This window comes from Hemiscyllium ocellatum, unplaced genomic scaffold, assembly GCF_020745735.1.
Source record: "Hemiscyllium ocellatum isolate sHemOce1 unplaced genomic scaffold, sHemOce1.pat.X.cur. R15, whole genome shotgun sequence".
NCBI lineage: Eukaryota > Metazoa > Chordata > Chondrichthyes > Orectolobiformes > Hemiscylliidae > Hemiscyllium > Hemiscyllium ocellatum.
Genome location: NW_026867609.1, coordinates 1 through 15,366, shown reverse-complemented (window position 1 = coordinate 15,366; position 15,366 = coordinate 1). Strand labels below are relative to the sequence as shown.

At 53.1% G+C, this 15,366-nt stretch overlaps 5 non-coding genes across 5 annotated transcripts; all 5 read right to left on the bottom strand.

The window, feature by feature from the left end:
* Nucleotides 1-1,718: 1,718 nt before the first annotated feature.
* Nucleotides 1,719-1,910, bottom strand: LOC132809129 (U2 spliceosomal RNA). The gene has a single exon (XR_009642214.1). It is a non-coding gene; the product is annotated as a U2 spliceosomal RNA (small nuclear RNA).
* Nucleotides 1,911-3,718: 1,808 nt separating this feature from the next.
* LOC132809137 (U2 spliceosomal RNA) lies at nucleotides 3,719-3,901 on the bottom strand. The gene has a single exon (XR_009642222.1). It is a non-coding gene; the product is annotated as a U2 spliceosomal RNA (small nuclear RNA).
* A 7,132-nt stretch (nucleotides 3,902-11,033) lies between these two features.
* On the bottom strand, nucleotides 11,034-11,224 carry LOC132809134 (U2 spliceosomal RNA). Its single transcript, XR_009642218.1, has one exon. It is a non-coding gene; the product is annotated as a U2 spliceosomal RNA (small nuclear RNA).
* A 1,801-nt stretch (nucleotides 11,225-13,025) lies between these two features.
* On the bottom strand, nucleotides 13,026-13,217 carry LOC132809121 (U2 spliceosomal RNA). Its single transcript, XR_009642205.1, has one exon. It is a non-coding gene; the product is annotated as a U2 spliceosomal RNA (small nuclear RNA).
* Nucleotides 13,218-15,004: 1,787 nt separating this feature from the next.
* Nucleotides 15,005-15,192, bottom strand: LOC132809136 (U2 spliceosomal RNA). Its single transcript, XR_009642221.1, has one exon. It is a non-coding gene; the product is annotated as a U2 spliceosomal RNA (small nuclear RNA).
* Nucleotides 15,193-15,366: the final 174 nt, after the last annotated feature.

Here is a 15,366-nt window from a genome sequence, read left to right as displayed (position 1 = left end):
TACCGTCTACCTTCCTTCCAAGATATCCAACCAGACCGGAAGATCACTCTGCAGCAGTCGCTGTGCTTTCCCCGTGCTTTTCTGTCCATCTGTTACGTAGCCGCGTAGGTCGCGCTGACGACCAATCAGATGGCACGGGCCGGAGCCACCGCACGTCAGGTCGACTGCAGAGAGGTTTCTCCCGGTGATCGGGGACAGCGGCGGCGGCGGCAGGGTCATTCATTCCCCCGGCATCTACAAGATTCACCAGAATTCCTCAGGCAGCACCTTGCAAACCCATGGCCAACGCAGCCTCGAAGGATGACGGCAGCAGATCCACGGGAACACCACCATTCGCAAGTTCTCCCCCCCCGCCGAGGCACTCGCTGTCCTGAATTGCAAATATGTCCTTGTTCCTCCGGTGTTACCGGGTCAAAATCGGGAATCCCCGCCCAAACAGCATCGCGGGGCTACCGACAGCACTTGGACTGCAGCGGTTCGAGAGAGCAGCTCACCACCAGGCTGATCTCGGCATGGGCGAGAAATGTTGGCCTTGACGGAAAGATCCTATTCATTGCCTCCCCTTGTGTTGGTGTAGCTTGCCCATAAATGCCAATCATCGTTTCCCTCACGTACAGGATTCGCTCCTCGGCATTCCGCATCAATCCGAAAAGTTGCGAAAAGCGAATTACGTCCGTGCACCCTTTCTTTATCGTCCACTTTCAATATCCTCTCTACTTGTATCCGACTCTCTGTGGAGAATGGGGAGGGAGCTGATCTCCCCGTGTAAACATGTCACGCTGCAAGCGCGCCTCATCACCACCAGCAGCTCGATTCGACATCTCCGTTCACATTGCTGCAGATCGCTGACAACATTATAATCCGACCCAGTTGACAAACTGACAACTGTTTCGCTACTTGCACCGCAAATGATGACAAATCGTTCCAAATCGTACGGGTGGCACAGTGGATCAGTGGTTAGTACGGCTGCCTGGTGGCACCAGGGAGCTGAAGCCAGTTCCAGCCTTGGGCGATCGTCTGCGTGAATAATCTTTACGTACAGACGTAGCTACTAAAGCAGGTCGCTTCCGTACAGTAGTTTGCGAAGAAACAAACAGAGATGGGGGTTTCACTCTATTCAGGAAACAGACTAAAGACATTTCTTTCTTGTTCAAGAAAATATTAGGATAAATTTGTTGCCTCGGGGGTGGGGGGGGGAGGCGGGGGGGTTGGGAAGGGGCTGTGGGGGCTGATCTGATAGCCATTTGACATTGGCTGAGTCATGGGATCCCACAACCTGATTTGACTGTGTTAAAAATCCCACAACACCAGGTTTCAGCCCAACGGGGTTCTTTGAAATTACAGCAGTCACCCCACCCCCCCGCCACCGCCGTACCATCGGTGGGATACGTTCCAAGAACGACCGCAGAAGCCCAAAACGGCAGACAAGGGCAAATCCATTCATTCAAATTGGCAAGTTACCTTCCTGGCAGGCCCCTGGTTCCAGAATGTTCCCTGTAGCACGTTGGGGTTACCCCTGTCCTGGCTTTCAGCGTGCTGCACCTTCATCAGGTAACTGCAGAGCAGGTTCATAAGACAGAAAACCCGTAACAAAAGACGATAGTTTCCTGCAACTGAAAAGACAATAGATGCAACAATCACTGACTGCCATCAACACGGCAAACGAGCAAAGGCAAGAGATTCACATTGCATTCACCTGCTTTTGAACTTGGGTAGACGTTGGGTGCACCATTCCTGGAAACACTGCAATACCAGGCTGATACATGGAGAGGACAGAGCAAGCCCTTAAGCCATCTCCCTGCTCCAAAAATCCATTTAATACAAACACTCCCACCTTCGGGACATATCAGCGATTAAACTGATAAGAACAGAAACTACACATATTCCAAGCCAAAAGGCCGAGAAGCGATAGCACATTAATACTCCAACGGTGGAGGTCATATTTGCCGACTATCCTTTCCATCAGTTTGATGATATTCAAAGTTCCTTTATTCCCTTACCGTCTACCTTCCTTCCAAGATATCCAACCAGACCGGAAGATCACTCTGCAGCAGTCGCTGTGCTTTACCCGTGGTTTTCTGTTACGTAGCCGCGTAGGTCGCGCTGACGACCAATCAGATGGCACGGGCCGGAGCCACTGCACGTCAGGTCGACTGCAGAGAGGTTTCTCCCGGTGATCGGGGACAGCGGCGGCGGCAGGGTCATTCATTCCCCCGGCAGGGTCATTCATTCCCCGGCATCTACAAGATTCACCAGAATTCCTCAGGCAGCACCTTGTAAACCCATGGCCAACGCAGCCTCGAAGGATGACGGCAGCAGATCCACGGGAACACCACCATTCGCAAGTTCTCCCCCGCGCCGAGGCACTCGCTGTCCTGAATTGCAAATATGTCCTTGTTCCTCCGGTGTTACCGGGTCAAAATCGGGAATCCCCGCCCAAACAGCATCGCGGGGCTACCGACAGCACTTGGACTGCAGCGGTTCGAGAGAGCAGCTCACCACCAGGCTGATCTCGGCATGGGCGAGAAATGTTGGCCTTGACGGAAAGATCCTATTCATTGCCTCCCCTTGTGTTGGTGTAGCTTGCCCATAAATGCCAATCATCGTTTCCCTCACGTACAGGATTCGCTCCTCGGCATTCCGCATCAATCCGAAAAGTTGCGAAAAGCGAATTACGTCCGTGCACCCTTTCTTTATCGTCCACTTTCAATATCCTCTCTACTTGTATCCGACTCTCTGTGGAGAATGGGGAGGGAGCTGATCTCCCCGTGTAAACATGTCACGCTGCAAGCGTGCCTCATCACCACCAGCAGCTCGATTCGACATCTCCGTTCACATTGCTGCAGATCGCTGACAACATTATAATCCGACCCAGTTGACAAACTGACAACTGTTTCGCTACTTGCACCGCAAATGATGACAAATCGTTCCAAATCGTACGGGTGGCACAGTGGATCAGTGGTTAGTACGGCTGCCTGGTGGCACCAGGGAGCTGAAGCCAGTTCCAGCCTTGGCGATCGTCTGCGTGAATAATCTTTACGTGCAGACGTAGCTACTAAAGCAGGTCGCTTCCGTACAGTAGTTTGCGAAGAAACAAACAGAGATGGGGGTTTCACTCTATTCAGGAAACAGACCAAAGACATTTCTTTCTTGTTCAAGAAAATATTAGGATAAATTTGTTGCCTCGGGGTGGGGGGGGAGGCGGGGGGGTTGGGAAGGGGCTGTGGGGGCTGATCTGATAGCCATTTGACATTGGCTGAGTCATGGATCCCACAACCTGATTTGACTGTGTTAAAAATCCCACAACACCAGGTTCAGCCCAACGGGGTTCTTTGAAATTACAGCAGTCACCCCACCCCCCGCCACCGCCGTACCATCGGTGGGATACGTTCCAAGAACGACCGCAGAAGCCCCAAAACGGCAGACAAGGGCAAATCCATTCATTCAAATTGGCAAGTTACCTTCCTGGCAGGCCCCTGGTTCCAGAATGTTCCCTGTAGCACGTTGGGGTTACCCCTGTCCTGGCTTTCAGCGTGCTGCACCTTCATCAGGTAACTGCAGAGCAGGTTCATAAGACAGAAAACCCGTAACAAAAGACGATAGTTTCCTGCAACTGAAAAGACAATAGATGCAACAATCACTGACTGCCATCAACACGGCAAACTAGCAAAGGCAAGAGATTCACATTGCATTCACCTGCTTTTGAACTTGGGTAAGCGTTGGGTGCACCATTCCTGGAAACACTGCAATACCAGGCTGATACATGGAGAGGACAGAGCAAGCCCTTAAGCCATCTCCCTGCTCCAAAAATCCATTTAATACAAACACTCCCACCTTCGGGAGATATCAGCGATTAAACTGATAAGAACAGAATTTTTTTTTTTTTTTATTTCAAAAATATACTTTATTCATAAATATGCATAGAATAATTGATACACTGTACATTAGGTAATGCCATTCATATTTCCACATTTACATACACAGCTCCGATTGTCATTATTCCATACAGATCAGTGCATCTCTCACTCATATATTGAGCTGAGGCGACAGCAGAGCCCAAATGACTGCATGGGCCCCCTGCTTTCTATCGACAGGCAGATGTTAAACGGTGGTCTTTCCCACCGCGCCTTGGCGGCAGCTGCCCCAAGCTTCAGCGCGTCCCTCAACACGTAGTCCTGGACCTGGAATGTGCCAGTCTGCAACACTCAGTCGGGGTCAACTCCTTCAGCTGGAAGATCAACAGGTTTCGGACCGCCCAGAGAGCGACCTTCACCGAGTTGATGATCCTCCAGGCGCAGTTGATGTTCGTCTCGGTGTGCGTCCGGGGAACAGGCCGTAGAGCACGGAGTCCGCGTCACGGCGCTGCTCGGGACGAACCTCGACAAATACCACTGCATTCCTCTCCAGACTTCCTCTGCATAGGCACATTCCAGAAGGAGGTGTGTGACAGTCTCGTCCCCCCCGCAGCCGCTTCGAGGGCAGCGTGCGGTGGGCTGAGAGTCCGGGCGTGCATAAACGATCTCACAGGTAGAGCCCTTCTCACCACCAGCCAAGCCATGTCTTGGTGCTTGTTGGAAAGTTCTGGCGATGAGGCATTCTGCCAAATTGCTTTGACAGTCTGCTCAGGGAACCACTCAACAGGATCCGCCCTCTCCTTTTCCGAAGGGTCTCGAGGACGCTACGTGCTGACCACTTCCTGATGGACTTGTGGTCAAAGGTGTTTTTCTTCAGAAATTTCTCCACGAAGGACAGGTGGTACGGAACGGTCCAACTACTCGGAGCGTTCCGCGGCAGCGAGGCCAGGCCCATCCTTCGCAACACGGGGACAGGTAGAACCTCAGTACGTAGTGACACTTGGTGTTTGCGTAACGGGGATCCACGCACAGCTTGATGCAGCCACACACAAAGGTGGCCATCAGGGTGAGGGTGGCATTGGGTGTATTTTTCCCCCGTTGCCCAGATCTTTGTACAGTGAGTCCCTTCGGACCCGGTCCATCTTTGAACTCCATATGAACTGGAAGATGGCCCGGACGACTGCAGCGGCGCAGGTTCTGGGAATAGGCCAGACCTGTGCCACGTACAACAGCAATGACAGTGCCTCACACCTGATGACCAGGTTTTTTCCCGTGATGGAGAGCGACCGTAGCTCCATCTGCCCAGTTTCTGCCTCACTTTACTGATACGCTCCTCCCAAGACTTGGCGCACGCCCCAGCCCCCCGAACCAAATACCCAGCACCTTCAGGTGGTCGGTCCTGACGGTGAAGGGGATCGAGGATTGGTCGGCCCAGTTCCCGAAGAGCATGGCCTCGCTCTTGCCTCGGTTTACCTTGGCCCCCGAGGCCCGTTCGAACTGGTCACAAATGCACATGAGTCTGCGCACGGACAGCGGATCCGAGCAGAAAACGGCGACGTCATCCTGTACAGGGAGGCCTTAACCTGCAGGCCCCCGCTGCCGGAATAGTCACCCCTCTCAGGCTCGCATCCTTCCTGATGGACTCGGCAAATGGCTCTATGCAGCACACAAACAAGGCAGGAGAGAGAGGGCAGCCCTGCCTTACTCCAGATCTGACTGGGAAGCTATCTGATTCCCACCCATTGATTGAGACTGCACTGACAATGTTGGTGTAGAGCAGTCTGATCCAATTGCAGATTCCCTCCCCAAAGCCCATTTTGAGAGAACATCTCTCATATACATGTGTGATATCCTGTCAAAGGCTTTCTCCTGGTCCAGGCTGATCAGGCAGGCGTCCAACCCTCTGTCCTGCACGTAGGCGATCGTATCCCTGAGGAGTGCGAGACTCTCAGCGATCTTCCTGCCTGGCACAGCACAGGTTTGGTCAGGGTGAATCACCGACCCAGAGCAGACCTGACCCGGTTGGCAATTACCTTTGACAGGATTTTGTAATCTGCATTCAACAGTGTGATCGGTCTCCAATTTTTGAGTTCCTCGCTCTCCCCCCTTCCGCTTATAGATGAGGGTGATGATGCCTTTCCTCATGGATTCGCTCATGGTACCTGCCCGAAGCATACTGACATACACCTCCAGCAGGTCCTGGCCAATCAAGTCCCACAGAGCGGAATAGAGCTCGACCGGTAAGCCATCGCTTCCGGGGTTTTATTCTTTTCGAAGGACTCGAGGGCCTTGGTCAGCTCGTCCAGAGATAGCGGCTGGTCCAGCCTCTCGCGTGTTCTGTCGTCTAAGACCTCCGTGATAGACGACAGGAACGACTGGGAGGCCGCGCTGTCGGTCGGCTTCGCGTCATACAGACTGGCATAGAAGGATTTACTGATCCTCATGACGTCAGCCTGAGATGACGTTGTCGAGCCGTCTTCTTCCTTCAGGCTGCTGAGCACAGAGCTCTCTTTGTGCACCTTCTGGAAGAGAAACGTGAGCACGTCTCGTCCTGCTCCACCGAGCGGACCCTGGACCGGAAGATTATCTTGGAGGCCTCTGAGGCAAAGAGCGAGGCTTGCTGGCCCTTCACCTCCTTGAGGTCCTCCGTGACATCGACCCCATCGTCTGCAGCAGGAGCAGGTTCTGCATACTTTCCTGGAGCTGGGACAGTTTTCCCGCCTCTCTCTCGCCTCCTGAACACCTTTGAGGATGAAGAACCTCTTGATGTTCCCTTTAAATGTTTCCCACCAGTCTGCTGGAGACTCAAAGAGGGGCTTCACGGTTCTCCAACCTGCGTAGTCCCTCTTGAGCTCCTCAATGTTTCCCGGGGTCAACAGCTTAGTGTTCAGCTTCCACGTTCCCTTACCCGCCCGCTGCTCGTCCTGTAGGTGACAGTCGGCCAGCAGGAGGCAGTGGTCAGAGAAGAACACCGGCTTGACGTCGGTGGATCTGACCGAGAGCGTTCGGGACACAAACAGGTAATCTATCCTTGAGCGGATAGACCCGTCTGCCCGTGACAGGTGTATCTACGCTGCGCTCCGTCTGCAGGGGTGCTGAAGACGTCGTGCAGCTTGGCATCTTTTACCGCGTCCATCAGGGCTCTGGACGTGGCGTCCAGTTTACTGTCCCCCCCGCCGGATCGTCCATCTGCATCAATGATACAGTTGAAGTCTCCGGCCAGAATGACCGGCTGGACGTAGCCAGCAACAGTGGAAGCTGCTGCAGGACGGCCAACCGTTCACTCTTACCCACTGGGGCGTACACATTGATCAGTCTCAGGGGAGCATTCCTGTACATAACGTCGGCGACGAGGAGGCGCCCGCCCACCACCTCTTAACCTCGGAGATGGTGAAGTTGCTTCCTCGCAACAGGATACCCAGGCCGGAGGCGCGGCTATCGTTGCCCCCGACCAAACTGACTGCCCATGGGCCCACAAGCTCGACCATCTCCTGTAGCTGCGAGGTGCGGTATCCCACACTCCTGCAGAAACAGGAGGTCGGCTTTAACGCTGGCCAGGAAGGCCATCGTTGAAACACATCGCGTAGCCGATTTGATGCTACGCACATTGATGCTGGCAACTTTAAACCCCCATTTTAACAATTTACAAGGTTAATAGTGTCCATTTGCTGCTGGTCTTGCTCCTCTGGGGTAGCTGCGTGCATCCCCGTGGTGACGGCAAACTGCTGGACCATCCCAGGGCTGAGGTAGCTGTCCGGCTCCACGCTGGAGCCATTTCCCGCTCGGGTGTCTTTGTGTCAAGCCCAGGGTCCGCACAGTCCAGTTCTCCATCTGACAGTGGGGCTGTCACAGGACCGCTGCTCCCAGTTACCTGGAGCTGTGGGCCGGTGGACACCTCTTGGTTCTCACCGGGTAGGGGGAGGCCTTTTCCCATCCCCACAGAGGGATCGTCTTTCCCTTCTTGGGTGGTGCTGCCCTCCTTTCTCCCCATGGCGCTCTGTCTCTTCCTCTGGTGGCGACCCTTCTTGCGCCCGTCCTCACCATCAGAAGAGCTGCCTGTATCCTCGGCTTGGAGGTGTCGTTTCCCCCTTCTCTGGGTGGCTTTGGGGCCCGAGACAGGTTTCCTCTTCCTATTTCTGACTGTGATCCAGTCATCTGCCTCCTTTGATTCCTCCTCTTCCATTTCCTCCGTCTGCCTTGAAGGAGCTTGGATCGGCTGCTGTACCTCCCCGCTGTCTGCCGTCTGCTCCGCTACCGCCTGCTCTTCCTTCTGGGTGTCTCCAGGCACCGTTTCCGTGCTATCTTGTGGTGCCCTGCTGGGCTTTGGCGGTCCCCCGGCTCGTGTTGCCACCTCTGGCCATCTGTGCGTAAGTGGCGGCTCCTCGTCTTGGACAGGCCTTGTACATGTGGCCCGCCTCTCCGCACAGGTTACAGTTCTTGGCCTCCTTGCAATCCTTGGTCAGGTGGCCTTCCTGTTTGCAATTTCGGCATACAGTCACCTTACAGTCGGCCGCCATGTGGCCTGACCTCCCGCAGGTTCGGCACACCTTCGGCTGCCCTGCGTACGTCAGGTAACCTCTGCTTCCTCCGATGGCGAAGCTGGAGGGTGGGTGGAGGATGTTCCCGCTGCCATCGACCCTCAGGGTTACCTTGACCTGCCGCTTACTGGTCCAGTTCCCGAAAGGATCGACCACATCGGTGCTTTCGCCTTCCACCTGGACATACCTCTTCAAGAAGGTGAGAACATCTGCCGCTGGGACGTAAGGGTTGTACATTTGGATTGTCACAACCCGACTCTCTGCGCAGGAAGCACACACAACGGGACCGCCGACAAGATGGAGAACAGAGGTTCCCCTTCCTTCTCCTTGAAGACCTTCAGGAGCTGCTCACAATGCTTCACGCTCCTGAAGGTCACGTCGAAGTAGCCTGCCCAGGGAAATCCTGCAGCAGTACACGTCCGCTGCTGCAAACCCACAGCACTCCAGCAAAACCTTCTTCACAAACACCGTCCGATCGACCGGTGTGTGCTCCTCCACCTTCTTCACAGTCACCCTGACTGTGTTGCGAATGCCCTGGCCAGGGCTGCGAGCGGCTGCTGAGGCCATAGCTCTGAGGTTGGCTGATACCTGAATTGGCGTTAGGCCGAAGCCAGCATAAAGATCCACCAAGAGCAGGTCAGCACAACCAAACGATCCTCCAGCGGCCATCACGATCCAGCGATGGTCTCCAGCAGCTCCAACGACTCGCAACACGAACCCCTTGGTTTTTCTCCCGCCAGCGCACTTCTGCAGCGTCGAACCTGCAGCTATCGAGCAGAATCTCTTCCTCTGGACCTCAGAAACTACACATATTCCAAGCCAAAAGGCCGAGAAGCGATAGCACATTAATACTCCAACGGTGGAGGTCATATTTGCCGACTATCCTTTCCATCAGTTTGATGATATTCAAAGTTCCTTTATTCCCTTACCGTCTACCTTCCTTCCAAGATATCCAACCAGACCGGAAGATCACTCTGCAGCAGTCGCTGTGCTTTCCCCGTGCTTTTCTGTCCATCTGTTACGTAGCCGCGTAGGTCGCGCTGACGACCAATCAGATGGCACGGGCCGGAGCCACCGCACGTCAGGTCGACTGCAGAGAGGTTTCTCCCGGTGATCGGGGACAGCGGCGGCGGCGGCAGGGTCATTCATTCCCCCGGCATCTACAAGATTCACCAGAATTCCTCAGCAGCACCTTGCAAACCCATGGCCAACGCAGCCACGAAGGATGACGGCAGCAGATCCACGGGAAACACCACCATTCGCAAGTTCTCCCCCCCGCCGAGGCACTCGCTGTCCTGAATTGCAAATATGTCCTTGTTCCTCCGGTGTTACCGGGTCAAAAATCGGGAATCCCCGCCCAAACAGCATCGCGGGGGCTACCGACAGCACTTGGACTGCAGCGGTTCGAGAGAGCAGCTCACCACCAGGCTGATCTCGGCATGGGCGAGAAATGTTGGCCTTGACGGAAAGATCCTATTCATTGCCTCCCCTTGTGTTGGTGTAGCTTGCCCATAAATGCCAATCATCGTTTCCCCTCACGTACAGGATTCGCTCCTCGGCATTCCGCATCAATCCGAAAAGTTGCGAAAAGCGAATTACGTCCGTGCACCCTTTCTTTATCGTCCACTTTCAATATCCTCTCTACTTGTATCCGACTCTCTGTGGAGAATGGGGAGGAGCTGATCTCCCCGTGTAAACATGTCACGCTGCAAGCGCGCCTCATCACCACCAGCAGCTCGATTCGACATCTCCGTTCACATTGCTGCAGATCGCTGACAACATTATAATCCGACCCAGTTGACAAACTGACAACTGTTTCGCTACTTGCACCGCAAATGATGACAAATCGTTCCAAATCGTACGGGTGGCACAGTGGATCAGTGGTTAGTACGGCTGCCTGGTGGCACCAGGGAGCTGAAGCCAGTTCCAGCCTTGGCGATCGTCTGCGTGAATAATCTTTACGTACAGACGTAGCTACTAAAGCAGGTCGCTTCCGTACAGTAGTTTGCGAAGAACAAACAGAGATGGGGGTTTCACTCTATCAGGAAACAGACCAAAGACATTTCTTCCTTGTTCAAGAAAAATATTAGGATAAATTTGTTGCCTCGGGGTGGGGGGGGGAGGCGGGGGGGTTGGGAAGGGGCTGTGGGGGCTGATCTGATAGCCATTTGACATTGGCTGAGTCATGGGATCCCACAACCTGATTTGACTGTGTTAAAAATCCCACAACACCAGGTTTCAGCCCATCGGGGTTCTTTGAAATTACAGCAGTCACCCACCCCCCCGCCACCGCCGTACCATCGGTGGGATACGTTCCAAGAACGACCGCAGAAGCCCAAATCGGCAGACAAGGGCAAATCCATTCATTCAAATTGGCAAGTTACCTTCCTGGCAGGCCCCTGGTTCCAGAATGTTCCCTGTAGCACGTTGGGGTTACCCCTGTCCTGGCTTTCAGCGTGCTGCACCTTCATCAGGTAACTGCAGAGCAGGTTCATAAGACAGAAAACCCGTAACAAAAGACGATAGTTTCCTGCAACTGAAAAGACAATAGATGCAACAATCACTGACTGCCATCAACACGGCAAACTAGCAAAGGCAAGAGATTCACATTGCATTCACCTGCTTTTGAACTTGGGTAAGCGTTGGGTGCACCATTCTGGAAACACTGCAATACCAGGCTGATACATGGAGAGGACAGAGCAAGCCCTTAAGCCATCTCCCTGCTCCAAAAATCCATTTAATACAAACACTCCCACCTTCGGGAGATATCAGCGATTAAACTGATAAGAACAGAAACTACACATATTCCAAGCCAAAAGGCCGAGAAGCGATAGCACATTAATACTCCAACGGTGGAGGTCATATTTGCCGACTATCCTTTCCATCAGTTTGATGATATTCAAAGTTCCTTTATTCCCTTACCGTCTACCTTCCTTCCAAGATATCCAACCAGACCGGAAGATCACTCTGCAGCAGTCGCTGTGCTTTCCCCGTGCTTTTCTGTCCATCTGTTACGTAGCCGCGTAGGTCGCGCTGACGACCAATCAGATGGCACGGGCCGGAGCCACCGCACGTCAGGTCGACTGCAGAGAGGTTTCTCCCGGTGATCGGGGACAGCGGCGGCGGCGGCAGGGTCATTCATTCCCCCGGCATCTACAAGATTCACCAGAATTCCTCAGGCAGCACCTTGCAAACCCATGGCCAACGCAGCCTCGAAGGATGACGGCAGCAGATCCACGGGAACACCACCATTCGCAAGTTCTCCCCCCCGCCGAGGCACTCGCTGTCCTGAATTGCAAATATGTCCTTGTTCCTCCGGTGTTACCGGGTCAAAATCGGGAATCCCCGCCCAAACAGCATCGCGGGGCTACCGACAGCACTTGGACTGCAGCGGTTCGAGAGAGCAGCTCACCACCAGGCTGATCTCGGCATGGGCGAGAATGTTGGCCTTGACGGAAGATCCTATTCATTGCCTCCCCTTGTGTTGGTGTAGCTTGCCCATAAATGCCAATCATCGTTTCCCTCACGTACAGGATTCGCTCCTCGGCATTCCGCATCAATCCGAAAAGTTGCGAAAAGCGAATTACGTCCGTGCACCCTTTCTTTATCGTCCACTTTCAATATCCTCTCTACTTGTATCCGACTCTCTGTGGAGAATGGGGAGGGAGCTGATCTCCCCGTGTAAACATGTCACGCTGCAAGCGCGCCTCATCACCACCAGCAGCTCGATTCGACATCTCCGTTCACATTGCTGCAGATCGCTGACAACATTATAATCCGACCCAGTTGACAAACTGACAACTGTTTCGCTACTTGCACCGCAAATGATGACAAATCGTTCCAAATCGTACGGGTGGCACAGTGGATCAGTGGTTAGTACGGCTGCCTGGTGGCACCAGGGAGCTGAAGCCAGTTCCAGCCTTGGGCGATCGTCTGCGTGAATAATCTTTACGTACAGACGTAGCTACTAAAGCAGGTCGCTTCCGTACAGTAGTTTGCGAAGAAACAAACAGAGATGGGGGTTTCACTCTATTCAGGAAACAGACTAAAGACATTTCTTCTTGTTCAAGAAAATATTAGGATAAATTTGTTGCCTCGGGGGTGGGGGGGGAGGCGGGGGGGTTGGGAAGGGGCTGTGGGGGCTGATCTGATAGCCATTTGACATTGGCTGAGTCATGGGATCCCACAACCTGATTTGACTGTGTTAAAAAATCCCACAACACCAGGTTTCAGCCCAACGGGGTTCTTTGAAATTACAGCAGTCACCCCACCCCCCGCCACCGCCGTACCATCGGTGGGATACGTTCCAAGAACGACCGCAGAAGCCCAAAACGGCAGACAAGGGCAAATCCATTCATTCAAATTGGCAAGTTACCTTCCTGGCAGGCCCCTGGTTCCAGAATGTTCCCTGTAGCACGTTGGGGTTACCCCTGTCCTGGCTTTCAGCGTGCTGCACCTTCATCAGGTAACTGCAGAGCAGGTTCATAAGACAGAAAAACCCGTAACAAAAGACGATAGTTTCCTGCAACTGAAAAGACAATAGATGCAACAATCACTGACTGCCATCAACACGGCAAACTAGCAAAGGCAAGAGATTCACATTGCATTCACCTGCTTTTGAACTTGGGTATGCGTTGGGTGCACCATTCCTGGAAACACTGCAATACCAGGCTGATACATGGAGAGGACAGAGCAAGCCCTTAAGCCATCTCCCTGCTCCAAAAATCCATTTAATACAAACACTCCCACCTTCGGGAGATATCAGCGATTAAACTGATAAGAACAGAAACTACACATATTCCAAGCCAAAAGGCCGAGAAGCGATAGCACATTAATACTCCAACGGTGGAGGTCATATTTGCCGACTATCCTTTCCATCAGTTTGATGATATTCAAAGTTCCTTTATTCCTTACCGTCTACCTTCCTTCCAAGATATCCAACCAGACCGGAAGATCACTCTGCAGCAGTCGCTGTGCTTTCCCCGTGCTTTTCTGTTCATCTGTTACGTAGCCGCGTAGGTCGCGCTGACGACCAATCAGATGGCACGGGCCGGAGCCACCGCACGTCAGGTCGACTGCAGAGAGGTTTTCCCGGTGATCGGGGACAGCGGCGGCGGCAGGGGTCATTCATTCCCCCGGCATCTACAAGATTCACCAGAATTCCTCAGGCAGCACCTTGCAAACCCATGGCCAACGCAGCCTCGAAGGATGACGGCAGCAGATCCACGGGAACACCACCATTCGCAAGTTCTCCCCCCGCCGAGGCACTCGCTGTCCTGAATTGCAAATATGTCCTTGTTCCTCCGGTGTTACCGGGTCAAAATCGGGAATCCCCGCCCAAACAGCATCGCGGGGCTACCGACAGCACTTGGACTGCAGCGGTTCGAGAGAGCAGCTCACCACCAGGCTGATCTCGGCATGGGCGAGAAATGTTGGCCTTGACGGAAAGATCCTATTCATTGCCTCCCCTTGTGTTGGTGTAGCTTGCCCATAAATGCCAATCATCGTTCCCTCACGTACAGGATTCGCTCCTCGGCATTCCGCATCAATCCGAAAAGTTGCGAAAAGCGAATTACGTCCGTGCACCCTTTCTTTATCGTCCACTTTCAATATCCTCTCTACTTGTATCCGACTCTCTGTGGAGAATGGGGAGGGAGCTGATCTCCCCGTGTAAACATGTCACGCTGCAAGCGCGCCTCATCACCACCAGCAGCTCGATTCGACATCTCCGTTCACATTGCTGCAGATCGCTGACAACATTATAATCCGACCCAGTTGACAAACTGACAACTGTTTCGCTACTTGCACCGCAAATGATGACAAATCGTTCCAAATCGTACGGGTGGCACAGTGGATCAGTGGTTAGTACGGCTGCCTGGTGGCACCAGGGAGCTGAAGCCAGTTCCAGCCTTGGCGATCGTCTGCGTGAATAATCTTTACGTACAGACGTAGCTACTAAAGCAGGTCGCTTCCGTACAGTAGTTTGCGAAGAAACAAACAGAGATGGGGTTTCACTCTATTCAGGAAACAGACCAAAGACATTTCTTTCTTGTTCAAGAAAATATTAGGATAAATTTGTTGCCTCGGGGTTGGGGGGGGAGGCGGGGGGGTTGGGAAGGGGCTGTGGGGGCTGATCTGATAGCCATTTGACATTGGCTGAGTCAGGGATCCCACAACCTGATTTGACTGTGTTAAAAATCCCACAACACCGGTTTCAGCCCAACGGGGTTCTTTGAAATTACAGCAGTCACCCCACCCCCCGCCACCGCCGTACCATCGTGGGATACGTTCCCAAGAACGACCGCAGAAGCCCAAAACGGCAGACAAGGCAAATCCATTCATTCAAATTGCAAGTTACCTTCCTGGCAGGCCCTGGTTCCAGAATGTTCCCTGTAGCACGTTGGGGTTACCCTGTCCTGGCTTTCAGCGTGCTGCACCTTCATCAGGTAACTGCAGAGCAGGTTCATAAGACAGAAAACCCGTAACAAAAGACGATAGTTTCCTGCAACTGAAAAGACAATAGATGCAACAATCACTGACTGCCATCAACACGGCAACTAGCAAAGGCAAGAGATTCACATTGCATTCACCTGCTTTTGAACTTGGGTAAGCGTTGGGTGCACCATTCCTGGAACACTGCAATACCAGGCTGATACATGGAGAGGACAGAGCAAGCCTTAAGCCATCTCCTGCTCCAAAATCCATTTAATACAAACACTCCCACCTTCGGGAGATATCAGCGATTAAACTGATAAGAACAGAAACTACACATATTCCAAGCCAAAAGGCCGAGAAGCGATAGCACATTAATACTCCAACGGTGGAGGTCATATTTGCCGACTATCCTTTCCATCAGTTTGATTGATATTCAAAGTTCCTTTATTCCCTTACCGTCTACCTTCCTTCCAAGATATCCAACCAGACCGGAGATCACTCTGCAGAGTCGCTTGTGCTTCCCCGTGCTTTTCTGTCCA